Raw genomic sequence first — 27,973 nt, forward strand, 5'->3', positions numbered from 1 at the left:
CTTAAAATTTTGACCAGACTTTTGAAAAAACACCAGTTTTTATCTGTCTTTGTCTATCTATCATATTCAATTAGCTTTCTCCACTGGTTGCTTTAATAATCTGCAAGAAACATTAAGCTACACCTGGCTAATGGAAGGTGAGCACAGAAACTGTAGTCACCCCTCAAATAACCTTCAATGAAACAGTCTTGATGACATGATCCTCCCACACAATGCAGTTCAGCAGTGAGACGGAGCATGGCACAGACCCAGGGCCAGCTCTGCCTCCTACATGAGCCACCAACAACACCTGCAGGGGTCCAACACAGCATTCCCACACACACTCCACACTAACACCACCGTTTTCCATTACACCCCCACATGGAACCACCACTCTCCAGCCGCCTCCGCTTCCATTCACACACACATGCACACACACAGCAGTGTTTGTGCATGTGTGTGTGAATGGAAACACACACTGCCTTTTTCTTAATAGTCAAATTAACACTTGCGTCGCACACACACACACCCTTCCCAAACAGAGCATGTGCGAAGCTGCAGCGACACATAGCTGAGCGTAAACGTTGTATTGCTAGAGGTGGGAATATGGTGGGAATATTTCTCACTTTCTCTGAGATGTAGACGCCTCAAATGGCTGAGTGTGAGGAGAATGTGGCGTGAACATCCACAGGTAGAATAATCAGAGCCAGTGAAGCCTGCAGGCACATGGTGCTGGCACTCCTTGTGGGGGGCAGGTATGGGCAGGGGGGATTACCAGGTGACGGGGGGAAGCAGTTCAACAATGGAGAGATAGGGAGCACAGGGACAGGGCCACTGGCTGAATAGAGGCCCCACACAAAGAAAGCAGCCAGCAGCCAGCCACCCTCCTACATAATCCACTCTCATAGCATGACAGAGCTTCCAACACATCTCAGTGGCTTTTCTCCTCCATACAAAACCTCAGTAACCAAAACCAGGTACACAGATCATCTTGTATGCCTACTAGTTAACCAGCTTCTAAGTATGACATGGCCAATACAGGAGGCTGATAATATTCCTAATGGTTTTGGCTCGGAGACATCAGTGCCAAAATTAAATATGTTCATGGCCCCAGAATTTTGACCACATGGGAGCACTAAAACTCTCCAGTGAAATCCATGCTATTTAAATTATTTTAGTTTTTTAGAGACCCTGTATTGTATATGGCATTAAGCCATTCCTGTTTATCAAAGCATCCAGCAACTACTGTAAACACAACCTACCAGGATATATTACACGCATTACTCATGTGCAACTTCTCAAAAAAAAAATTGCACATGGTGCTGTGATGAATCTGTAACAAAATTTCACAATGATTAATAACCATCAGCCAACCCTATCATCATTTAATCTTTTTCTTACTGTGTTAACTTTCATTCAGACTCAGAGACCAACGTTTGAAATGATTCATGTAAAAATGATTCTATTTGAAAAGCCGTAGGAGTCTCAGCAACTTGCCCCTACATTTTGTTTGAGTCTTCCTTTTCCCAAATCTCTACAATGGAGCTGAAGAGTGCAAAATTAGCATGACCCATAGAATCACAATGGCCACATTTATGAGACGTATATCAGGTTTAAATAAACCAGAATGACCATTTTAGGTTTGGTTAGGTTTAGGCACAAAAATTATAGTTAGGTTTAGGGAACCATCATGGTTTGGGTTAAAGTTACAGCTTCTTTAAGGTTAGGGGACCTTCACTGCAATGGTTACAATAACAACCACATGGTTAAGGTCAGGGAAAGATCTCTGGCCCTGTTCACACCTGGAATCAACATACATCTCAGGTGATCCGATCACAAGTGGACAGCTCTAAGTACAGGTGTAAACGCACCCAAGACACATTAAGGACGCATTGAGATCTGATCACTCACATGACTTTCGGAGGTGGTCTGGGCTGCATGTGACCACATTCATAAATTTGTATGTAAAATTCATAAATGGGGTATAAATGTCACCTCTGTACAAAGAATACTTCATTCCTAATAAGTAGAATTCCTTCAGATTGCCTTCATTGTTCCAAAGGGATGAACCCTTTTGATGTAAATGATCCAATTATATTTCCTCTTGCACCACCCAACACGTTGTAATTTTTCAGCCACACACTGCTGTAAAATTGATCAATGCTCAGCACTGAATGTAGTTTGTTCTGTCCAACACTTTTGGATTGTAAGATGCAGTGAACGCTAAAGCCCACACTATTTGGTCTTGTTGGAAAATAAACATCAAAAGAAAGTGAGAAAAAAAATATGTCCGATATCATCCCTGTGTCTCGGTCTTACGTTAGTCACTAATCAATCGGTGTATGAAATCTAATCAAATGAGATTTGTTGGTTTTCCATCAAACATGAAAGAATGAGAATGAGAATGATTTTTTTAATTCCTTTTGGTGCTGTGTTCTTTGACCTAATCACAAGGTGCAGACAGAAAGAGAGCAAGCAAGCTTTTTAGTGACAAAGTCCTCCCAGGAGAGCTGTCTAAGACATATGTAGGACAGAGGAAAGATTATAAATAGAGGAGGTAAAAATAATCGACATAAGAGTTTGTGACACAACGCAGACAAGACTGCTGCTCTTTGTTCTTGTTGAGTTAAACAGTCCCTTCAACGGAGGAACATGCATCTGACGGAATACAACAGACGCAAGGAGAAGAAAACAAAGAGCATGTGGAGGAGGGGAGGAGGAGGAGGGGAGTGATAAAGGTTGAGTGAAGAATGTAATTGTATTCAATACTTAATATCCAAGAAAACATGCTCGTCTAAGTGATTTTCACCACTGGGGGTTTGTGGAACACTGAGGTTTCAGCCTCATACGCATTTGTCTCCTCTCTGCTCAGTAAATCAGATATGGGTTACACACAGATTCAAGTAGAAACACAACAGCAAATAGTTGGACATGGTTTAGTTATGAAATGTGCCAAAACAAAACACACCGTGGCTTTGTTTATGCACTTTCTAGAATTTTTTCACCCAACGCAGACAGGAGGATTAGACAAATGCATCAGTCTGGAGAGAAAAACAAAATGACTGTAGAGCACTTTTGGTCATTAAAAGAATCACTTCCTGTGTGGAGCCAATATCCTGTGAGACACCAAACTGACACCAGAATCCAAGGCAGCTACTGTATTCTAAATCTATTTTTGCCCTACAACTTTAAAGTTTCAGTTTGATTTACTCGAAAATCTCTCTGAACAGTGTCCTCTGACTATCCAGCTGCTAAAATATAGATGAGAGAAGAGAGGAGCTGATTAAAATGTTGATACACTCATCTAGGTTGCCTTTAGTTATTCCTCTGCACTCGTGTACTTGTCAATCATCAGCAAATGCTGTGTGTATGTTTTGTACCCAGAGTTTTGCTTCTCAGGTTACTGGCAGGCTGCCGCAACCCAATGATTTATAGAGGTCGTTGGGGCCATAAGCAGATGTCATCTACTCAATCCTCCTTTTACATGCTTTTATTGATATAAATACATTCATTAATGTTTTATCTATCTGCATATAGAGGTTGAGAGTGTGTAATTATAATATTCCCTTAAAAGGCAGGGCGAATTGAACATCAATCCAAGATAAGGCAGATTAAGGGGAGGGGAGTATGTCGGTGAGTGCTTGGTCCCCGTCAAGCTCAGCCTACAGAAGCAACAAGAAACTGCCACTATGTGTGCCCACCAGGGAGGGGTGGTGCCCACCATGGCAGGTAATGGCATTGCCTTTGGCATGCTAGACCATGGCTGCAGAAACTAGTGTGCTGAAGGAGAATGTAAACCTATGTACCATTGATTTTAACCCAAAAATACTGATATTGGACATTGTTCTCTTAAGTGAACAGTCCTTGGATGACAAAGCTCTGCCCCAGTAAGAGTCTAATGTATTCTCCTTAACACAGCAAGTTGTGGGTTCAAACCACCAGAGCATTGTTGAAACCACAACAGATCCATTTTACTCTCATCAGCACTAGCAGAGAAATCAATAAACAAGATTAAATTATTTAGTAAATTATGTCAAATGCTTGTGTAAAAGTGACAGATTTGCATTCAATCAATCCACTTATCCATCATCTGTATTTAAAGGAAAAATTAACTGCTGTGAATATGATGGTTTCTTAAAACTAGGTCACCTAAGTAGTAGAAATGTGCAATTTTTTTTTTTGAATTTGTGCCCTATGACTAGAGAAAACTGAGAAAAAGACTGTAGGTTCTCCATACCACTCTTAGGGGAGAATTCTACAACAACCAGAATGCATTGCGCGCAGTCTCGTCCAATCAGCTAGTCATAGCTCCTCTGTTTCAGCTGCAGCTGTTAGCTTAGCTCAGGTGGTCACTTTGTCCTCCACATTCTGTGGTGTCTGATTCCACAGCATGATATTCAGGATCATAAGTTGTAATAGTAGCACCACATCTCTGCTCTGACATTATACTGTAAAGCTAGATGTCTGTTTGTTAGTGTTAGTGTTAGGAATCATGGAGAAACTATTCAAAGCCCTGACACTCGCTTACAAAACAGCAACTAAAACAGCTCCTGCCTACTTGAACTCTCTCATTCAGGTCTACACTCCCTCCCGCTCACTATGCTGTGCCAATGAAAGGTGCCTGGTACCACCACCAGAACAGGGCCCTAAGTCACTAGCTAGACTCTTCTCTTCTGTAGTTCCCCAGTGGTGGCCTGTTGGCATCTACGTCCTATCGGACTCAAACTTAGCTTTATGGCACTTACTCGTGTTGTTCTCTCCTAACAAGATCCCTGATTATGTTGTATTGGCTCTCAGATGTATGTCGCTTTGGATAAAAGCTAAATGTAATAGTAAATTGTAAAAAACTGCATCTTAAGTTTGTGTGTTAGGCTGCAGCTGTAAGCTTGATTCTGGTTGTCGCTTTGTCCTCCACACTTTGTTTTGTCTGACTACACAGCACTATATGCAGCCTCATAAGTTGTAATAGTAGCACCACATTTCTGCTCCGACATTATATTGTAGAGCTAGTTGTTTTTTGTTAGTGTTAGGATCACAGAGAAACTTAGCAACTAGCTGCGGCTGTAACGTTGCTATGGTCCGGTGATTGCTTCCTCTTCTAGACTCTGTTGTGTCTGATTCAACAGCACAACATTCGGCCTCGTATCATGAAACTAGTTTTCTTCCAAATACACTGATATTATAAAGTATTTAGTGGTATGATATTTTGTGTCTGCTTTTCCCTATTGCTAGCATAGCATGGGACTGGAGTGTTTTGGGAGACCCACATTTTACTGTCCTTGAGGGCACTACCACTGAAAATGAGGAAACGTAGTTTGTAGTCTAATGCAAATCTCCAAAGTCCACCGGATGAGGCGTTCTTCGTCACCCGGCGGACTTGAACAGGGAGCTCTGGGTGCAGGCAACACGGAGGGAAGTTAATCATTGTTCATTTGCATATACTACCCACATTGTAATGATATAATGTTGGTTGAAAATTGGCAAAGTTTCCCTTTAATGTGTGGGAAAAACATGGATGTGTCCCCCTTGCTTTGGTGGGTTCTGCACTCAGCCTGAGGGGCTGCAGAGAGGCAGTGCCATCAACAACATTAGGCAGTTAAAATAATTCAGGAAGTAATTACAGGCTCAACCATTTTATTAACAATTTCACTTTCTTCCCTGTTCACCAGCCGGAGGAACTGAATGCATGGAAACAAACTATTAACAAGGCAAGTCTGCAAATAAAGTCTGCACTTCTGGGAGTTGATGGAGGAATATTGGAGGATAAGGGATTGTGTGATTGTGTGTGTGTGTGTGTGTGTGTGTGCGTGCACATGCGTGTGTTTCCATTCACCTCCATTTAATAAACATTATATTTTAACTCCTGGCAAGTGTCGGCTGATGGTATAATGGATCTAAATGATGATGATAACCATGTGTACAATGTGGAAGCGACTGTATGTTCAGCTCACATGTTTAGCATTTTGGTAGCATGAAGACTGGTAACTAAGAAGCAACTGCAAAAATTATAGCTCACTTTTTCTATGCTTTCTTTTTCCAGTGAACATCTTAGATGATTTTGTTTTAGGTTATTTTTGCCTAGTATGACTTTATTCTGAAATTGATATACAGTATATCACAATATCACAAATACATGCACAGTCACATATTAAATAATCAAATTGATTAATAGTAATTTGCACTGGGTCATACTGTTCGTTTAGGAAAGAAAATATGATGATTGGATTAGATTATGAACCAGGTTCACTCTTAGCAGTGTGACATTATTAAGGTGTGCTCAGATAGAGAGAGAAGCAAATTTGGCACACAACTGCACACAAAGTCAATAAGAAGACAACTGTAAGATGAAAATCATGTGGCTTTATGAATCCACTTCATAACTGTACAGAGACATAAGGAAAATGGAGAGAGATTGCAGGAAAATAACAAGGAGAACTGGATTTCCTTTTGAGTTTTGCAATCAGCCAGAGTTTGAGCTTTCTCACAAACACAGACACATTCCACACACACACACACACACTGCTGGTACAAATGTTGCTAGCATGCCTTTCTATACAGCCCTGCCAAAGACTATGCTGAGATGGTTCCGCAATTAATGACCCCTCTCCTACTACCACTAGGACAGTATTGGGAATGGTTTTCCGCAGTTGTCAGCTCATATGTACCATAAATCTGACAGGAAATGAAAACTGTATTACTGTTTGTTACATTTGGTACTGAAAGATAGAGCCTGTCTTTTCACCAGTCGCCCATCCCTCCAGCACACCTCCTGTATTGCACAGGCTGCAGGTTAATGAGGTCTGAGGTCTAAATGAGGGTCTGAGCATGCCTCCCAATTAACTCCTTTCTCTCAACCTCATCCTCATACAATGGGCTGAGATCACCCGAGAGATCTGTCACCATAATGACTACTTATCATCCTAATTACATCCCACAGCTGCAGAGAAACATACCCTTTTGCATGTAAACTTTTAGGGAATAAACCTATGGGGTTGTTGAACCATCCATTGGTCCAACACCAGAAACAGTGCAACAGTAACAGGATGCAGTCAATCTGTTGGTCTTAAGGAAGGACCACTACTCTCTGTTATGGTGTGTGTAAACTCTTGGTTACATTGTGAGCAATAGCAAACACTAAGGTTAGAGCTATAATTCAGTGCAGACATTTGGCAAGTAACACCTCCTCTGACCACTGCCAGCTTAAACTACTTGGGAGGCAGTTGACTGGGCAGTGAGGACATTGACTCATGGGCAAGGTTGGCAAAAAAGTGTGCATTATTTTCCGGCAATCACATGGTGATCACATAATTTATAGGACAGGCATAATGGAAATGGCATAGAACGCTACAATACAGTAACAGTAATTCCAATGCTGATAATGTCAAAGACGGCATTTAAAATACACATTTCCCCAAAATATATAGAAAATATTAAACAAATAAAATACAACAAAATAAAAATAATTTAAAGGCTTAAGATTTTGATTTAAAGATTTATTTTGTACCAATTAAAAATGCAAATGTAACAGTAATTGTAATTTTAAAAATATCAATTTTACTGTTAATTGGTGATTTCAAAGTGGAAGGTGGGTTCTATTTTGGATTCATTTCCAGTTTGGCAAAACACCTGTATTCATTAAGTTAGGCCAGGTATCTTAAAGAGGCCTCTCATTTTTAGCCAGCACTGGCCATTACTTCTGCTGCTTAAAAAGACATCAACAGTGGCAGCTGTAGCTAATTAATGTTAATTGGGTAAGTAACATAACAACAGTCCAAAACGAAACTTTTGGCTGTTGTCTGATTGATGTTTTCTCTGCTAGCCAGTGTCTGTAGTCCACAAAAATTGTATGTGAGGGAAAAGAAACCAAAATAAAGAAAGGACTGTCTGTTTCTGTTTCCCCAACAATACCAACAGATTGATGATCTTGACAGAAACAACATAAGGATTCAAAAGGATTCGGTTTTGATAAGCGCATTCAATACTGGATTCAGATTGAATAAAATGCTCTCCAACCCTACTTATCACCCAACATCAGTGTTGGACCTCACTAATGCTCTGGTGGCTGAATGGGAGAAGGTAGTGAAAAAGAGTGGAGGCTGTTACAACAGCAGATTAATGCAAATTCCAAATGGTTTTGAAGTGTCCTGCTCAAACAACATTCAAACATACAGCACATTTGGCCATTTGATAAGTTCACAAAAAATGTACTTTACAAGAAATAAAGTGTTACTTGTTGCTTGAAGCCACTGTTCCTTTAAAAGCTTTAAAACTGAGAACAATATCCAGCTTCCTGACTTGTCTCCAGCTGAATCCAAGCCCTCCAGTGAGAGCACTGATTCCTTTCCTTCCAGTCTCCACCTCGAACAGCTCCGTCTCATTACTGTGGTAGACTTTTTACTTGAGCTGTTATTTATGGAACACCAAACCAGTCACAATTTGTCTTTCCTCATTCATCGTATTAAACAGACGATGGATCACTCCTGTGGGCATTTTGCACCAGCCAGCCGGCAATGTCAGCTTTTTTATACAGATTAATACAGCAAATGAAGACAGGCGAGTTGTGAGCCTTTTAGCATTCCACAGTTATTCACTATGTCACCAACTCACAGCGATGCAGCAATACCACTCAGCTTGAAGGATCCATACAAGGATTGAAGTGGTGGTGGTGTTCTGAGTCCAGCCTTAGCAGTAGCAGTTAGAGGTCAGACAACTACAGGAGGATAGCTGTTAATAGTTCTAAAAAAATTGAGGTGTTTTAGCCCAGCAGTATGAATCACACAATAGGTGCATTGAGGATGGAGTAAATTTAGCACCGTCACTGATGCAAGGCTATAGGTTGGTAAGGGATACAGGAGTGGAGGACACATTTAGTCAGACTAGAAATGAAATCAACCTCTGATCAAATTGTCATGTAAGAGTTTAATCTACTATTAACCTGAAATAAATCTGGGCCTAACCTGGGATAGTCATGTTTACTTGTGCCAGTTGTTCAAGGGTTACTGAACTTTTTACTTATTTATTTCTTTTTTTTGCATTGCACACCTTTCAGACCACATGAGCACAGGACATGCTAAATGTGTTGACACTAAGTGGAAGTAAAAAATGGATGCTTTATCATCCTTCCAAAATACTCAGTTATAGGCTACATAAAGCTGATAAATTATAAAATAATTTAGTGTTTTATTTTATTTACTGCACTAATTATGTTTATCAAACAAGTGTATTATTTTTCCAGGTAACAAACAAAAAAAACTAACTTTTATGTATGGTTTAACATAGCAGAAATAAGAAATTAACCTAAGATGAAGTATTTAAATCCAAATGCAAAACAATTAGTAACACTAACAGGTACTAGAAGGTGTATAACTATCGACCATCACCTGCAGCAGCGATGGATGTCTGCCTGCTGCTTGCAGGAAGACTATCCACAGGCTAACAAGCAGGCTCAGACTGGCAATCTGGCTGGCCCACCTAGTGGGCTGCAAGGCCACTGGCAATATGGGAAAAAAAAATTGAGGGAAAAAAAACCTCCTGCCAGCTGCAGCCCGCTTGATGTTGGAACAGCCTATCTGATTGGGGGTTACACAGTCAAAATTGTCAATAGGCTACCTATACTGTAAGGCAGGTGCAGGAAGTGCTCCCTTTGTCCTCCCCCCCACCCCCTCAAGTGGATGGGTCCATCCATGTAATACCAGAGGTCAAGTGGGAAATAATCAAATCAAGACAGAAAGAGGGAGGTGAGAACCAAAAAAACTAGCCTATACAAATGGATAAAGATCCCAAAAAGTGAAAAGGTGGAGCAAAAAAGAAAAAAAAAATCTTATGATGGATGCTGAAAAATGTTTTAAGTTAACACATTTATTCAAAAATACCAATGCCACTGCCACACAAAATCCTGTTTGCGTTAGCATGCCTAGTTGCAGTGCTAACGTTAACAGTCCACCACCAAATAAAGAGGAGGAGGAAAGAGTCTGGACAGATGAGCAGGCTAATTCCAGTGGAGAGCAGGGGCAAGAAGAGGAGGTCACTGCTGAGGACGAGTGAAAGATGCATGACAACCACCAGCAGGTGATACTGCTAACGTTAGCTCATGCATTGACAATGTTAACAGTGGAGCTCTGAACCATATAGATTACAGAGCAATACATCTTGAAGCGTTCATGCTTATGGCTACAGAAAAAGACATTCTTATGGCTTTGGACACTGATGGAATAATCAACAGGATGACAGAGAAGAGGCAACTGAACTGGCAACTGAAGGCCGCTGTGCTATGCAGTTTTTTTAAATTATGTCTGCTGCTTGTCACAGCCCTCCAATACCAGTGAACATTTAAATAGTGTCGGTAGCATGAAATCCTGACTGTTAAGCCTGATGTATGAATTTCATCAGATCAGCTGTGAACTTAATGTCTGATGATTGACATAAATAGCTGATATAAATAGCTCTTACATTTCCATATCATCAAAGCTTTTGTCCAGTGTGGAAATCAGTAAGTTATCAGTTAATTTGTATTTCCTGAGAACTGACAGCTGATGCTAGCCATTTGTGATTTCTTAAAAGCCTAAATCTAGTGGTCATTTGTGGTACTGCATTTTAAAAGAAAACTATAGCTTATCATAACTTTATTATACTTTATTTTTGCTGCTCCAGCCATTGAAGGCAAACTGTACAATTAACAACTACAACAAGACATGTAATAACTATTGTGAGGGTGAATCTCTAACTCTACGGACCTGTATCATGTAGAAGTGAAAATATTTCAATATGCTTCTCTTATGGACTTTTTGAACTTGAGCTGCCAGTAGCCTTTTCAAACTGATCAGTTAAATGTACATTATCATTACATCCTTGATTGGCACACACAAAAACTTCACTCCTAATACACATACAATTATTCATAGGGATGTAATTTCAACTCACGACTCAATACAATTTGATACTGTGTTCACAATATGATTTTCTCATGATTTTCTTAACGAAATGAGATTGAAGACAAATTATGACTGAAAAAGATTCCTTTATTTCTCATCTACAATTTACAAAATATATATATTATCTTTTCTTTATCAAATTAAAGCATCCTTTTTATTTCTGAGGTAGGGTATAAACCATGCAAAACAATGCATATTTCCAACTGAAAATATTTTTTGTCTTAAATACCAAAAAAAGTAAATTGAATTTTAAAACAAATCCCATATCAAATAAATAAATGAATCATACAAATAAATAAAATCTCTTCAAATTAATAAACTAAGGTTTGGCCTGTGTTCCTAGCTTGGAATTTACATGTTTTCTTAAGGAATATCAGCATATCTACATTTTCTCCCCTGCTGTCAAAAAAACACTTTCACTTGGGAGACAGGTGGCCAATTGAGCGGACAGTTTGTGAGGGAAACCGATGTTTCACTTCTGTACTTATCCATTTCTGCCTCAATCCCACTGATAGACTGTGCTGCTGCTGGTTCAACGAAAGTCCCTCCAAGGAGATCTTCCAGTGCTTTCTTACTGGGAGGAGGTTGTTCTAGCTCAGCTCCATATAATGTGTCTGTCTGGTCAACAGGCTGTTCTGCTTCAGGTATGATGCCACTGGTACCTGCTGCCCCCATATCTTTTTCCTCCACAGTGAAATGAGTCTGTAAATAGCAGAGATAGAAAAGACTGAGTAAATCTAGGTATAACAGAGACAGAGGTCTCATCTTGTTATCATGGAAGCAACACTTGCAAGACCTACACTTCTAGAATACATTTAGAAAAAAAATAGGCTATAATAAACCAAGTCATTAAAAAATTCCTGCACATATTCAGAGAAAGAGAGTAAAATAAATACCTGATTGTGTTGCAACTGCACAGCTTTCTCCTCCAGCCTGTGGAACACATCCTAGGTGCTGATCTTCTTCTGGATGAGGCAGAGTTCAGAAACTGGGGTCCAATGCAGTGCACTCCTGCAGGTAGTAGTATTCCCCAGTGTATCTGTCTGAAAGGTTGTTGAGTATAGCTCTTTTCATGTTGGGAGTGTTTATTGAATGCCATGCTATTCTCATATGCTTTAAGGGCACAATGAGAGACAGTTGTTTTTGTTTTGTCCTCAGCATCACTGATGTCTGAGCCATCCAGAGTATTGATTTCATGACATTTTGTCAGACGTCTGTGCTTAGGAGAGCTGCTGCAACAGCTGCTTTCTGTTGCAGATAGCGTTCGATCATATCCAGACTGCTGTTCCATCGTGTGGCGACATCGATGATTAGCTTGCGCGATGGAAGCTCCAACGGTTTCTGTTAAAATGTGAATACACTGGTGGCTTTGAAGCTTTGGTGGAAGAAGGCTGCAACTCGTCTCACTCGACCCAGCAAACGACTGATGCGGGATACGCTCAATCCCGGTTGGGTGGCCAAGTTTAACATGTGGGCAAAACACTTGATGTGTGGTGCTAGCCCGGCCTCTCACTGCAACATCCACATTCCTTGCATTGTCCGTGATGACAGCAATGCCGTGATTAGCCCTTTCAAGCTCCCATTCCGTAACAGCCGATTTCAACACTTGAGCAACGTTGACCCTAGCGTGTGTTTCGGTAAGATGGTGAGTGTGAAGAACAAAACTCACCATTTCTCACTGGCTGGTGATCACATGGGCTGTGATTGTGAGATAACTCTTGATAGCCCTGGAGTTCCAGCCCTCTGTAGTAATTGATATGCTATCTGCTTCACTGAGGGTATGAACCACCTTTGATTTTGTTTCCTTGTAAAGCACTGGCATTACAGACTGACTAAAGTGTGAGTGTGATGGAATGCAGTATTTGGGATCCAATGTGTTGACCAACAGGTGAAATCCTTCATTGTCAACTACAGAAAATGCCCTCATAACTCTTGCAATGAAAAGACCAATGCACCTTGTAATCTCTTTAGCTCTTGCACTTGTTTGGGCGAGCTGGGTTGCAAATCCGCTTGTCGGCGTGGTTTGGCATTTTAGTAATTTTTTTTGCTCAGGCAGTGGTAACCAGAGCTTCTCACTGTTGTGCCGTTTTACATGCTGCATCATGTTGGTTATGCTATTTGTGTAGTTCATCATTCTCTTGCAGTATTTGCACACTATTTTTGTCTCGTCTGTTATCTTCTCATCTTTTTAATTTTCTGACTTAGGGAAGCTAGATTTGAAACCGAGTGGTGCATCCTCACTTTTGAAATCTTCACTTGCAACTACCATGTCTTTGCACCTTGATACAACTACTGAAGCGAGTGAAACATGTGGAGTCAAAAGTAGATAGCGCATTCTGCTGTTTAAAAAAAGTATTGCAATTAATTTTTCATCTCACTGCTTTGAATCATCACGTTTGTATCGCAAATTTACTGTCTCACAAAGTATCGTTACATTTCTACTTACACACAAACGCTAAAAGGGTGTTTCATGGCCATTAAGATCACAGATAATCTAATTTGCAAATCAGTTCATAATGTAAAGCCTGTTTGGCAAAGCCCAGATGCTCTCCACTCAGTGGGTACCAGTGTGTTGTGAAAATAGGTGATTCAGCCGAGCGCTGCACTAATCTGAATAAGTGCCACTTAATGCTGAATGGTGTGGTTATATAAGGCCTCAAACATCCAGCACTTCCAACCCACAGGGCCAACATCACCTCATAATGGAGCAGTTCTTAAATCCTGAAACTATAGACACATGTCCAAAAACTGCTGTGCTGTGTCCAACATTTAGTAGAAACATCAGCTTTTGTGTCACTCTCACAAATCAAGCTTTCAGTTTACTGGCATAAACGAATGCTACGATCTAGTTTTTGATTTCTTTCCTGCGTCGTTATTACACCAGCACTGTATCAGGAGACATATGGAATTTTATCTCAAACTACTGTATGATACAACTTCCCATACAACTGAGTAGTAAAGAAGGCAGTAAATATTTTAAACATAATCAACAGTTGTGCCTGATTGCTTTTTTTCAATTTAACATGAGCATGGTTTAGTTTGTTGGATGAACATTAGATTTAACATTAGAGGCAACACATCTGTTATCTTTGTGTACCAGCCCTTACCTGTAAACTATCAATAACACAGCATTCCTGTAATGACTCTGCCAACAAATATTTAAGCCTATTTGTATTATTGCTTACAACTTTGCTTGAAATAAGACATTTGCGCAAATATAACTATGGTTTGCAAATATGTCTTTTTGCCTTTGCTTTCCAGTCCACCCAGACCTTGACATGTAAGTAACACTTTTGTGTCATGGCTCATCACCAACATTAATACAAGGTTGTGCATATGTCTGTTATTGCCTTATTTTATGTTTTGCAATGCGTAGCTGTTGATGAAATAAAATAAATAATATCAGAACTAAATCATTCTAAAGGTATCAATCCAGTCTTTAATTTCTATCTCAACACTGTACTGACTGGACCAGATTCCAGTTTTAAAAAGAGCACATTCCTAAGAGGAAACGTGTGGGCTAAGTGAAAGCAATGAAACATATTGCTCAAAGATATAAGATTGTAGGAGGAACTTCAAATCCCAAAGATTTTAGCAGGATTTACAACTCAACACAGTTCACAGGAGTTTTTAAAAAAGCGATGGTGAGATGGGAGGAAATTTGGAGATTTGAAATGGGACACAAATTGGACACAATTACAGTGTATACTATATCTTTAATCAACAAGAAGCATTCAGTATCAGGCCTGCCTCTACCAAAGCTTGATAATCTCTCATTAGCTTTTACCTGTTTTGTAGTCATTGTTGGTGTGATGATGGCATTTTATTAGCTTTATAAATATGTTGGATACAAACAAACGAATTTTGATAGGATTGGGGGGATCACATTACCTCTTTGGTGAAGAAATCACCGGATTATCAACCCTATTGCCAGACAACCAGCAATTCTGCAAAACACCTGATTACATTCAATGCTGTTTGTTTGTTGTTGTTTTTTTATATCTGATGCCAACTTTTTAAAAATTCTTGCTTTCTACATATATGAACAACTGCAGTCTGGTTAAGGCTGTGGAAAGATCATGATGGTTATGGTTAACCAAAAAAAAAAAACATGACAGGATGCAAACTCTCCCACAATGCATCCATCCACTGTACTGAACTCCACAGCCTTACTTTCCACTTCACCATAGAGAGGACACAATGCATCCAATGCATTGGAACTGAACAAAAGCACTGGACATGAGGTGCAGAATTGCAAATATGAAGTAATTCCTGGGGATACTGGGCTGGGAACACACAGTAAAGGAATACTTAATACTCATAAAGGTGAGGGAGTAAAATAAATTTGAACTGAAATAATGTAGAAAAACACAATTCAGCTCCTTCTAGATTTACTGAACCTTAATCTGGTGATTACTCAGTGGGAGCTATGGCTTCCTTGGTGATTACTGGGTGATTGCCTGGAGGTGACTTGTGGTTGCCAGATAGTCACTTTGTGGTAACTGAGTTACGTAATTGCTGAGTGATTACTAGTGTTTGCTAGGCAGATATATTAGTGGTTTCTGGGTGATTACTTCACTACTTTGTGGTTACATAGTGGTTACTCGTGGGAACAAAGAGTTCGATCTGTCTCAGCTTAGTGATGAGGAATGATACAGTTGTGGCTCATTATATGCTGTAACATCAGTGTTACGCAGTGTCCTGTCATGATTGAACTGTGCTGTGTATAGAAGTAGACACTGTGTGTTTCTTCAGCTGTTTTAATAGGCCTCCTCCACACCTCTCATAATGTGCATCCAGGCGTAGACAGGATGCTCCATAAAGTCTGCTGGACAGGCAGAGGGTTCGCTGGATAAAAGAAGACAAACCCTACAGGTCCTCAATCAATACTGCTGGCATCAATATTCACCACCTCACTGCCCCTATACCAGCCTCCTGTTAACTAACAGTCTCAGCTCCCACTGCTTTGTCTGTGCTGTGTGTGTGTGTGTGTGTGTGTGTGTGTGTGTGTGTGTGTGTGTGTGTGTGCAGCCATGTTTGAAAAGAAGACCAAAATAGAGCAGGGTAGAATTTACACTCAATAGGGTATTGATTTAATTTTTGCTCATCTCTCATGTCTGCAGCAAGTTTAATTGGATATACCATAACACTGCACCAAGGATGAAGACAGTGCAAACAGTAACAAAATCTCAAAGTACCCAGCAAGTAACCATTCCCTCATAAAAAATTACCACCATGCCTCGATTTCCCCCTATTGTCTTTGGGGTATGTCAATCACAAACAAAACAAACACTGGGGAACCAATTTCTTCCCCCTGTGTTGTGGCCAGAATTGATTTTTCTCAAACACACACAAAATCTTGTGGTCATTAACATGTCAGAAACAATTCTTTTCATGTTTGTTCATCTCACACTCCTGTTGTATTCCACAACAGATTGGATGCTTTCTCTCAAATACAAAAACAGAGCATTGGTAGAAGCACAGTAAGAGCCCAAGAGGCTGAGTCACTGTAATAATATTTCTGGCTTTCCCTTCATCCTTTAATTATTATGATAACTCACAAAATATATTTGATACAATACTAGCAATTTTGAAGAAAATTATTATTATATTATTTCCAATATGAAAAGCCTGTCTTCAAGCTAAACAAAATTCCATCCATAACTACTCCAGATGAGCTCTCTTTGTGTGCAGTAGTACCCAAGCAATGAATAAATATTCAGAGAACAGCTTGAGCAGCAAACCCAGTCCATGGTGCATTATCAAGAAGCAGCAATGAAAAATAATGATGGCCCTTTGCTCTTTCATCAGCAAACATCGGCGAGGCAAGAGTGGAAATCAGTGAGAGATGATCAGTGCTGTGCAGCTTCAGGCTGGTTCTGTCCACCCAGAGGACAACCAGATCAGAAAATGAAAGATGACAATCAGTTGGCTGAATAAACGCTCATTGTTTGGCAGTTTTCATGCGCAGTAACACAGCTCTGCCTTTTTTGTAGGCCAGATTCCCATGGAATTTAGTATGGATATTCTGAATCTTGACTGAATCTTTTTTTTTTTTAATATTGGTGACCTCTTTGCCTCCAATGGTGCCATCAGACCTAAAGCTCCCTTTGACCAAGACTTTGGTACCATAACAAGATACACTTGAGCAAAAAACATATGGACTCCCCTGTCCACAATTGTAATGCTACAGCATACAATGAAATATTCCACAATAGTGTGCTTCCAGCTTTGTGTCAGCAGTTTGTTAAAGGCCCTCTACTGTTTCAACATGACGATGTCCCTGTACACAAAGCCAAAAAGAAATTCATCTCCCAGTTTGGTGTGGAAGACCTTAACCGGCCTGCACAGACCTGACCTCAACCCCTTCCAAAGCCTTTGACTGCTAGCCAGCCACCTTATCACCCAACATCAGTGTTGGACCTCACTAATGCTCTTGTGGCTGAGTGATAGCAAATCCCTGCAGTCAGCTTCCAAATCATTTTCACGATCTTCAGATGATAAACCCCTTTGAGTTTAATGAACTTATGACCTTTCCTCTACCATCACCCTCAGGATAAACTTTTTTTTCTTGCCTAACTACTTATAAGCCTATAGGAAAAGCAAGTAGTCAGTAAATTGTTCATTCCTTCCAACACTTTTGTATTATGGGGTGAAATAAGGCCTCCTGAGCCTATGAGTCTTGTTAGCCTTTTAGTTTTAATGCTGAATTGATCAACCTTTGGCCTCTAGGGAGTAGAACTCCAAAACAACCCAAAAACAAACATCCCTGACATAAAGTCATGTTTTAAAGTGTGGCTAACATATCATCAACATTGTCCACGGCGCAACATTGTCAACCTTGTGAGCGATTTAATATTCTCTAAATTTTTCACTCCGGTTTTTCTCATCTTTTGAGGAAAATATCTGGCTTTTCATCTGCTAGATGTTCTCTTTCTTCACCAGCTAGTCACGATGTTCGTCTACCATTTGGTGCCTGGCAGGTGGTGTATAGTAGGTTTATCAGAGCTTTTTCTGCAAATATTGCTACCTGCTGTTGCTGAGGAGACTGGCTCCTTAGTAAATGTGTGAAAGCAAAGCAATAAGCAAAAACACCAAGATTGCTTGATGTAATTATCCATGTATTTATTTATTTATCACCCTAAAGGAATTTCATTAGTCTGGGATTGAGTTGGAAAGTTTCAGTGTCCCATGAGGATCTAAGATCCTGCTTCAGAGGTGATATTTTTTATGGACTGCTCAAATGTAACCTTAAAATGAATCGATGAATGATCACTATCTGCTAACAGAAATCTAAACTGTAAAAAAGAAAAAGGGAGAAAGAGGCACAGGAAGACAAAAATGAAGGGCCAAAGGCGAGGATTGAACAGAATGTCAGCTGCTTTTAAAACTAGATAATAGGTTATTTGTTAAATGCGTGCTCACATATGAACACACAGCTCCGTGTGGCTGTGTAGTGTTTCCAGCTTTATCCTCATTGTTAGGGTGAGCGGTGTTAGCAGGTAACAGATGGCAGCCTGATCGCAGAGCGTGCTCTCTCAGATGATTCTTCATTACCTTTAAACAAGTGTGAGGCAAATGTCCTGCAGCCGATGCTATGTTAATAAGACTTCCTGCTGAATCCAAGGCTTCCAGCACCAACATATGGACACACACAGACTCCTCATGTCATTATGCCAAGATGAGGAAGTACTTTGTGCCCTGTAGTCAAATCTGAGAGGATATGCACTTTCTTTTTATAACACTCTCTTTTACAACCCCCCCCCTCACCACCACCACCACCACCACCACCACCAACTCACATTATAGTTCTTAGTCTGTAAACTCACTGGGTGCTCAACAGATTGAACAAGTATGAATTGATATGTTTTTACTTCTAGAGTGGGGTGATCAGTTGATTGGCATTTTGGTTTAAAGAAAGATATCTTGACAGCTACTGACTAGATTTCTGTGAAATAAACTGTGAAGAATTATGGTCACTAGAGGATGATTGCAAACTATTTGGTGACACCTATACCTTCCCTCTACCGCCACCATGAATCCAAAGTACTACTACTACTACTCTACTCTACACAGGAAATATCAAAATCTAATTGGAAAATAAGACATTTGCTGTGCACAATCATGCTGTGATTGCAATGACCTTGTGTCTTAGGACAAACTTTAGATGTTTAGCCTGCTGGTAAGGCTCTTACCCATCTTCCATTCCCAACCTGGCAAGCACACATAGTTGGTGTGAGGAAAAACGTAAAATGAAGACCAATACGTAAAGCATGACTCAACCTGTAAAACAGTTAACTAGAATACTATGGACTACATTTCTAACCTGGTAGCCTCACCCTCAACCTTAGGTACGTTGTAACTTTGCTTCATGTCAATGGTGGAATGCCTTTGCATGTGCATTGTGGAAGTCAGAACATTTGGGAAAGTTCAATTTAGTTGAACTTTGGCTACAAAACTTCATACAAAATCATGGAAATGTGTGTCACTATGGCTTACACAGCTGCTCTGGAGTTAATTAGTTAGTTGAGCTTTATTTATTCAGGAACTGTAATTTAGATCAAAATCTCTTTTTCTTTAGATCTCCATTGGAGACATGGATAGAAGTAGAAACATCAAAGTGCATATATGTGTCTTTTTGGAGTTTAGAACAAGCTTTAATTTAATATGAAAGGTCTGGAGAGCATCAAAAGCAAACCATAACCTGGAGAAGTCCTGGTTTGTTGTTGAGTTGATGACATACAAGATACAAGATAAAAATTGACATTGCAGTACTGAGGTGAAAATGAAATATTATTCATGTACAGAGGGGGCCTAACATTGATACTTGTGGGGCACCTTTATCATATGTAGACTGGATTTTGACACCAGCAACAGTCTGCACTCTACCAGGAAGATATGATTTGAACTTGCAGTAACATCAGAACCCATGGCAAGCGGCTTATTTAACAAAATGCTGTGATGAACAGAATCAAAAGACTTGGACAGATCTTCAAAGAGTGCAGCACAATGTTGTTTTTTGTCAAGTGAGGTAACCATGTCATCCACAACAGCAGTTATTGCACTGTGACCAGGTTTATAGCCTGACTGCTGTGGCTATCAACATGTCAGAAACCTTTGGGTGTTGGAAAAAAAATAAGAAATTTTTCCATTTGAGCTTTTGGACTTTTTTCTGATATTTTATAGATCAACTAAACACGATGAATCAATTACTTTATCATATTATTCACATATATTTTTCACATAATTTGAAAATATTTGTTTGTTTCAGCCATAATACTTTCATTTTGTGGTGATCAAGAATAACAGTAATAGCAGTGGCAGCAGCAACAGAAATATCCTACTTTCCAGTTGAGAAATTTTGCTTCTCATGCTCTAAATTCTATTTTTAAGGCTTTTCCACATGCATTCAACATCAACCTAATTTCAGCATGAAAATTCCCAAAGATATAGAAAAGTGGCACAAATGATTGAACACTGAAAGCTTCAAACATCATAATTGACATCAACCATTTAAAGCCTGTATTAAAACCTGCCCATTCTCCCCACATGTTAAAAGTCAGTAAATGCCTTCCTGTCTCCTTCTTCTCTATGTGCTTCTCTCCATATGAAACAGCTCAATTCCCATAGCGGTAGTTATTTGAGCATTGGCTCATTGTTTTTGGTTGCTGTGAGCAAGAAGAAGAAGACAGGCATTTTGCAGTAATGACGGTCGCTCAACGGTAAGAGAGAGGGATGATGACAGCAGCTTTTTCTTCCTCGCCTTCCCTCTTGATCCTTCCCTTCTCAGTGTCTCTCTGTCGCCTTTCTTGGTCTGTCTGGATTACAGACACCAAGCTTTTTGAGTAAGACTTTATCTCCCAATTCCCACAGCAGTTAAAAGGCAAAGGAGGAGATCACAGTCTGCCACCACACACCCCCATCCTCACCGGTGCACCCACTCCCCCCTTTTTTCCCTTTACTGTAACCGTACAGACATTATCTCAGTTTGGAGGCTGTGGGTCAAGCGCTAATTTCTGCACTGGAGCTCTTAATGTTTTCTGGCATCCATTATGGAGAGAGAGGGAAAGAGGTTGGTGATAATTAGACTGGAGGAGGGAAGGCATTTTAACAGAACATGTAATGGTTATTATGGAAGAGGTGAGCGACAGAGAAATTGTAGAGGGAATACACAGTTGTTGAAGATGGCAACTGCTGGGGCCCTGCGAGGATAAAACCTCAACTGTCCAGAAATAACACAATTAGCAGCAGGCCATTCTGTAGCCCCACACTGACTTTGCTTGAGCTGAATCTGCAGATAAGAGACAAATATGACATCTGAATGTCAGCCTCTTCTATAATTTTTAAGCACTTTATCACTCAGTCAGTCAATCTGTTTCCATTTTTCTAGGCCCTTTTCTTAGCCCCTGGACCTGCAGAGGAAAGTGTTGCATCTCATCCAGGAATCAGCAGCACTGAGAAGAAGCAGTCCGTTTACCTTATTCAGTTGAATTTCCTGCCAAACAAAATAAGCACTTTCTATGCTGGATTGCTGAAGTGGAGTCCATTATAGAGAGCTAACGGGAAGTGAAGTAAAGTGAAGAACTAAGAAAATCTCATTCAAAATCACATTAGCATTTTGATTATGTATGTTGAGCAGATCGCTCCGTTTGGGATTTTTTTTTAAACAAATTTAGAATAATCTTATTTGATAAATAGACAGCCCCTATATCCCACAAACCCTAGCCCATCAGAAGTTAAATCTCACCCAATCCACAGAGTGAAGTGAACAGTGGGCAAGTAGAGTTCAGACAGGGAGGGCTGAGCAATGTAAATGTTATGGAAGAATGGAAGAAACCGAGTCAGGACACGAGTTACTGTGATGGTAAATCTAAATGCAAGCTGTAGTTTTATGTATGCTAACAAATTAATTATTGTATTCTCTAAGATCCAAAAGGTTTTAAACTTCTAATAGAAAAAGCTGTAGTATACATATTGGGTCCATTGTTTCCACAATAACTTAACAAAGTTATTACTGAAATCACCATAACTAAGTCAGGCAGGTAAGAACAAGTGAACAGTTCATCCATCCATTACTGAACCTCCTTATTTGGAGGAAAAATTGAAAGTGTCTGTAATTCTTCCTCACTGAACAGGAAAACTGTGCATGCACAACTACACAAAGTATGGTATGTCTAAACTGAAACAGGAAGTCAGTTAAGCTAGGATCAGGACATGGTTAGCCTTGCTTAGCATAAAGACTGGAAGCAGGAGAAAACAGCTAGCCTGGCTAAGATTTTCATGAAATCAAACCCCAAACATTGTAATTTTACTCACCGATATCAACCTCTCTCTCTGTATGTTACTGCTAATGCAAATGCTGCCGCTTCACATTAAAAGCATTCAACTGAACAAGCACAAAACACAGGGCTTTAATTGTAAAGCAGTCACAGGAAACACAATGTGTTTGTCACAGCAGTTAACGTTAACAGTTATCAAATATGCATTTCTTTGGAAGCGGATCATTTCTAATTTTTGCAAGGGAACCATGGAATAAGAAGGAGCAGCCACAGTCTGAGCTGTTGTGTGGAAAACTAGTCACACCGTATGCAGCATAAAATCAGATTTCCCTAGTAAATATTATTGACTGGCTTCTTCATTAAAACAAGATGAGTTTGTTTGGCTGCTCTGTAAACAGAAAGACCAGCTGATCTAAGAGTGTTTGCTAGTATTGAATTGCTCTTGCTGTTACCACGGTAACCACGGGTGTTGCCAAATCAATCAGGCCTGAAACGTTAAAGATTAGAACTTAAACCACTGCATGAACAGAAATGTAACATGACAATTGTGATTTTAGAGTCATTATTTTAGAGTTTGTTGTGTGTTGAAATTATTTCTTGTGTGTCAACAATATTTTTATTGTCACCTTAAATTCATATAAGTATATTCACATTTGGTTTTGTAAATAATTACTAGCCTTTACACACTTTTTCTTTTTTCAGTTTTTTTAAACTTTTTATTTCCTTCACCTATTTTTTGGAAAATAAAGATATTGCATGGAGGCTATTCAGGGAATTTAATAAATCAGCAACCTAATAGTCACAAACCTGCCTTTCTAACCTTTAGACTACCAACTTCTTTTTTCCAGTGTGTTCCAGATCCCCTTCACCCTCCAGTGGATACTGTTGACTTTATAACAGACACTAAAAGATTTAAGCTGCTCATGACCTTTGCAGGAGTTATCAAAGCTGTGCTCTTCCGCTGGTCAGAAAATCTCTGTCCACTCAAACCCACAGCTCTTTGGCTGCAAACCTGTGTTTCTATCCACAAGACAATTGCCACTTGTTTTTTCATCATGTATGAAGAGAGGCATGATGCGGCAAATGCAAAATACCTTCATTATTACAACTGCAACTGGTTGAGGGTGAAAGCAGCCGGAGATCAAAAAGAGGAGGAGAAGGAGCTGTGAGGGCTACAGGGCTGAGCCCTGAGGCCACAACCAGGATGGAAACCCCAGCTCCGTCTAAGGACATGTGTGGACAAACTCACCTCCAAATCTCCCTGCAAATCGATCAGTCCCCTGCATTAAAGGTCCTTCTTTGTCAAACCCAGCTTTTCACCCTGAAACGAGATCAGCCGAAAGAGAACAAACACGCGGCAAGGAGAGAATGTCACACTAATGCTACCGCCAGTGGCCGCCTCCTCCACCGCAAACTGTTTAAGGGTCAACAGAGGCCAGCCGTAACTCCATTAGACAGAGAAATGGATAGCTTAGTATCTGCTGCCTGACACCAGCATCATGTATTGTCAAAGTGGCCCAGGAGGCAGGGGTGGGGGGGTGTAGATGGGGAGAAAAGGACTGGAGAGGAAGGCAAAGAGGAAGAATATGGAGTAGAATAATGATGACACAAAATAACATCAAGAACAGACAAAAAATGGAAGACAGGGGGAAAAAAAGAGGAATTAAAAATAAGATTTTAAGTTTAAAAGTTTGAAAAAGGTGAACACTTTATCTAGTTACCAACAGTTAACCAAGAATTTCCAAGAATTTTCCTGCAAAGAACTATGTAATTTAGTCCTAATAACTGGGAAAACAGATGTTCATGTGATACACTTGCAATTAATTGCTAGAATAACCTATAGTTTTTCTGTCAAGGCACAGCAGTTCCAACTGGTTCTACTTTGCTGATTTTTTGACCAGTATTAAGCCACTGGTAATGAAACTCAATACCTCCTGGACAAATGTTTAACATAAGAAGCCAGTAGATATTTGCAATAAAGACAGTTTGATGCCCTGGCAAATACAGATTGGTATGAGTTTTTAGTTTCACCCAGTATTGCAACATGAGGCCATTTGTGATAAAGCACTGTTTTACAAGAAGTAGCAGGTAGTTCAAGTGTCATTTGATGGGATCTTTAAAAGACATAATCTATCCCTTACCTGGAAGATTTTTAATTTGAAACATCTGCAGGAAATGTTGAGTCTCATTAACAGTTGCTTACAACGACAAATAAAAGAACACAACAACAGAAGTAATTGGAAATAATTAGGGAATGAAAACAGTATTTCTGTCAAAGAGAAACTCAGAGCAGCAGACTGGTGAGTATGAAATGACTCTGTTGTACTTGCTGGTGCTTGATGCAGAATTTACCATGTCAGATATTATAGTACACTTAATTCCATTCCTGCTCAATATTTTGTGCCCAGTCTTTGCTAGCAACCAGATTTTATTTGTTCTGGCTATTATTTGAGACCCGCCATTATTTTAATACTGGCTTTTATTTGAGAATTTGCACTATACTGTAACTATTCCCAGTGCATTGAACACCCACTGTTGTTACACTACCAGACAACACAGCCCTCACAGCAGTGATCCGCTCTACTTAGCTGAAGTTCGACTCAGAGCTGTGTGTCTTTCCAGACAGAGAGACAAAAAAAAACCTTCTTCAGAGAGCCACTGACCCTGAAAATAACACTGTTTTATATTTTCTTCTTCTTTCTTTTGTCCCCGGCTACAAATCGAGCAGAAGTAATTTGATTTAGCCATGGGCATTTACCATCGATTGTCTGGCCTGCTGGATGCTCTGGTCAAGTGTTTGTCCAAACAGGAAGACACTGAATAACAGAGAGTGAGAGAAAGAGAGAGAGAGAGAGAGAGAGAGAGAGAGAGAGAGAGAGTGGTGTGTGTGTGTGTGTGTGTGTGTGTGTGTGTATGAGTGAGAGAGGGGTGATGGTGAAAAAGTCAAGATTAACCCAGGCACACATGTACACTCCTCCACAGAAGGTCCTACAGCAATGATCCCTGACATATCCTTATAAAAAAAATTGACAGGCATCAACATGTAGGAGGCAGCCAAGTTCACAACTAAAGTGAAAGCAAAATGGTTCGTATATGATATTATGACACAGACCTCCACCCGTAGAACATGATAACTTTACTTCTGATTGGTACAGTGAGTCAAGTGAAAGTGAATACTTAAGTAGGCATGAGGTTTCCAAGTTTCAAGACAAGTCAGGCTATTTTGTTTCCTGGTTACCATATTACAGTATTTGTCTAATGTGAGTAATACTCTTCATTCTGTGCCAACTACCATATTTTTACACCCAGTCACAGGACACAGTAGTTTATTTAAAGAAATTAGGGGAAAAAAACCCACAGATCCATGAAGTGATGCAATTTCCCTTTTTTTTTCGATTTGGAATGACAAGAGCAAAAACTGACTAGCTAGCATAAGCAGTTATACTCAGAGACACTGACGGGTCTGAGTGATCTCTGGAAAGAAAAGGGTAAAAACATCTTGCAACAAGAAACAAAAATGAGGATCTAATATGTGACAAAAACTATTAAGGTGAATCTTTTACACGCGAGTCCGACAGCAAACACACACATAATTAAAAAAATCACACTAACTGTCTCTTCACACTAGACCTGGCAGATAAGAGAAGGTCAAAGAAATTGCTGACTTCCTCCTCATCTTCTTCCTCCCTTCCTGCCATCCAAACTCCTCCCTCCCTCCCTCCCAAAACCTCCGTCCTTTCTAACTGTGAGCTGGGGAGGTAAGGCCGGCCCTGAGCCTGCCGCTGATATGTGACATCAAGGTGAACTCCTGCCTGCTCCACCAGGAATACCAGGCCTATTAAAAGAGAAAAGAGCCGCGGGCCAAACCGTCTGTTTCCTTTTTTAGCCCGTCGCCCTCCAGAGGTTCGGCTTACAAAGCAAGAAGCAAGGAGAGAGAGAGAGAGGAGGAGAGGGAACCTGAGAAAGATGACAGAGAGACACAGGGAAAAAAACTGCACCTTGATTTTAAAAATGAACTTTTCCCTTATTTTTGCTCAATGCCATGCCAGTGCTGAGAAAAAAAAACTTTTTTATAACAAGGATTTCATTTTGTGGGACTTTCTTTCTGTCTTTTTAACTGTCTCTTTCTTGTATGTCTTTCTGTCTTTTGCAATGGGACTCTGCTGGAAGCCCATGGAACCACTTGGTCAGGTTTTCTGAAAATGTCCAATTGATAAATGTCAGCCCCAAAAATACAGGAGTCCTCCAAATTAAACAACAAAATTGATTGTTTGTTTTTGCCTTTCAAAATTACGTATCCGTGTCTGTATTCTCATATCTTACTTCAAATACTGAAGGTTCAACTAAAAATCGGAAGCGTGCTACCTACAGTGTGTGTTTTCCATTGCACGTTGTTAACAAAAAAGAGTGAGGAGAGATAAAAGGTTCAATTGGAGATTCATTAGGATCAGAGATTAACAAATGCTCCAACCAACTCCAAAATACCAGTTCAGCTATGGGCACCCATCACTAAACATAGGTCATTTTTAGGCATTTGAACAAACAACTGGTTCAGTTGTATTTCTTGTGAGGACAGTCACACTAATCTCCATATCCCCACCTGCAGTCCAGCATTCAACTCATACTTTTTTAACCTTTTCATGCATGGATCAACAACTTTTTATTTTCTTTAGGTCAGGATGAATCCAGCAAATGTATCCTAGTACCCTTTATCCTTTCATTCATTAGTTTGCCATCTTATTCAGTTTTGTCAAAAACCTACAGTATCTTTGGCTTGTTGATGAACTCATTTGATTTTGCAATAGGGGCACAGAAACAATGTGTTCTGAATGAATAGTGCAGTTGTGAATAGCTTCAACAGTGTTGCTGTTGTGCCATTACACATCTTCCATTGCAGACCATTTCACAAAGTTGGTAGGGAGAACACAAACCGGAAGTGTGCCAGATCTATGCAATGCTTTCTCCAGTCACGATCACACTCTCTCAGAGGGTAGATACTGTACGTAGTACCTGTGTGCCGTATTCTGTAGTTGATGTGTTGTGCTTGGCCCCAGGAAGTGCTGCTTGTAGCTGTATTATATCCTAACTATATTAATGTGAGGATGGTTACCTGAGCTGTGTGCCCTTTCACAAACGCAAACTCCCCAACTTTCAGCGAAATTTGCTGTTTTGAGATCAAAATAGGACACCTTCAAGATTCATGTAGATCCCAGGAGAACTTTTTTAGGTAGGCGGGGGATATGTTAAATAAGTAGTGTAGCGCCTTTAAAGTTGGAGTGCGGGACTTTTGTCTCCCCCTTCTGGCAGTGAGAGTAATTACAGAAACACTGTCAACACATGCTTAAGTCATAGACCTACTCTGTCACTACTGTTGTAGCTGTAAAACAGTGAATAAATTATTTTGAGCATCACACAACCCCCACCAAATGACTTGTTTCACTATCAGAATTTCATCCATTCGGTCCAATAACATATGGAAAGCCTAAACACACAATCCAGATCAAATGATGAAATTATTTTATCCCCATTCAAGTTAGCAGAGAACTGACTGGAAGTTAGTCACTTGGCTGACGGAAATCTCTAGTCGAATGAATAAATGCTACAACTCCTCAAGACCCAAGCCAAGTTGTTGTGTCTTGCTTGCCATCTACTCACTGAAGTGAAGGGGGTTAGCCCCGAAGTTAGCAACAACTTCGGCCCTGGAACAGGATACAAAGTCTCCCTTGTACTTCGTGACTATGGTCTGGATGCTGAAGCAGGAAAGGTTAACATCGGGTTAGATGC

The 27,973-nt window shown here is 40.0% G+C and overlaps 1 protein-coding gene and 1 long non-coding RNA gene across 4 annotated transcripts in view; both read right to left on the bottom strand.

The window, feature by feature from the left end:
- The window catches only part of grik2 (glutamate receptor, ionotropic, kainate 2), a 288,725-nt gene that overhangs the window by 229,360 nt on the left and 31,392 nt on the right, over window positions 1-27,973 (bottom strand). The gene's annotated exons all lie outside the window — the stretch shown is intronic.
- On the bottom strand, window positions 10,977-14,548 carry LOC122987385. The gene is made up of 2 exons (XR_006404484.1): window positions 11,807-14,548; window positions 10,977-11,612 (listed from the first exon to the last, which is right to left on the bottom strand). It is a non-coding gene; the product is annotated as an uncharacterized LOC122987385 (long non-coding RNA).

The sequence above is a fragment of the Thunnus albacares genome, chromosome 8 (genome assembly GCF_914725855.1).
Source record: "Thunnus albacares chromosome 8, fThuAlb1.1, whole genome shotgun sequence".
NCBI classification, from domain to species: domain Eukaryota; kingdom Metazoa; phylum Chordata; class Actinopteri; order Scombriformes; family Scombridae; genus Thunnus; species Thunnus albacares.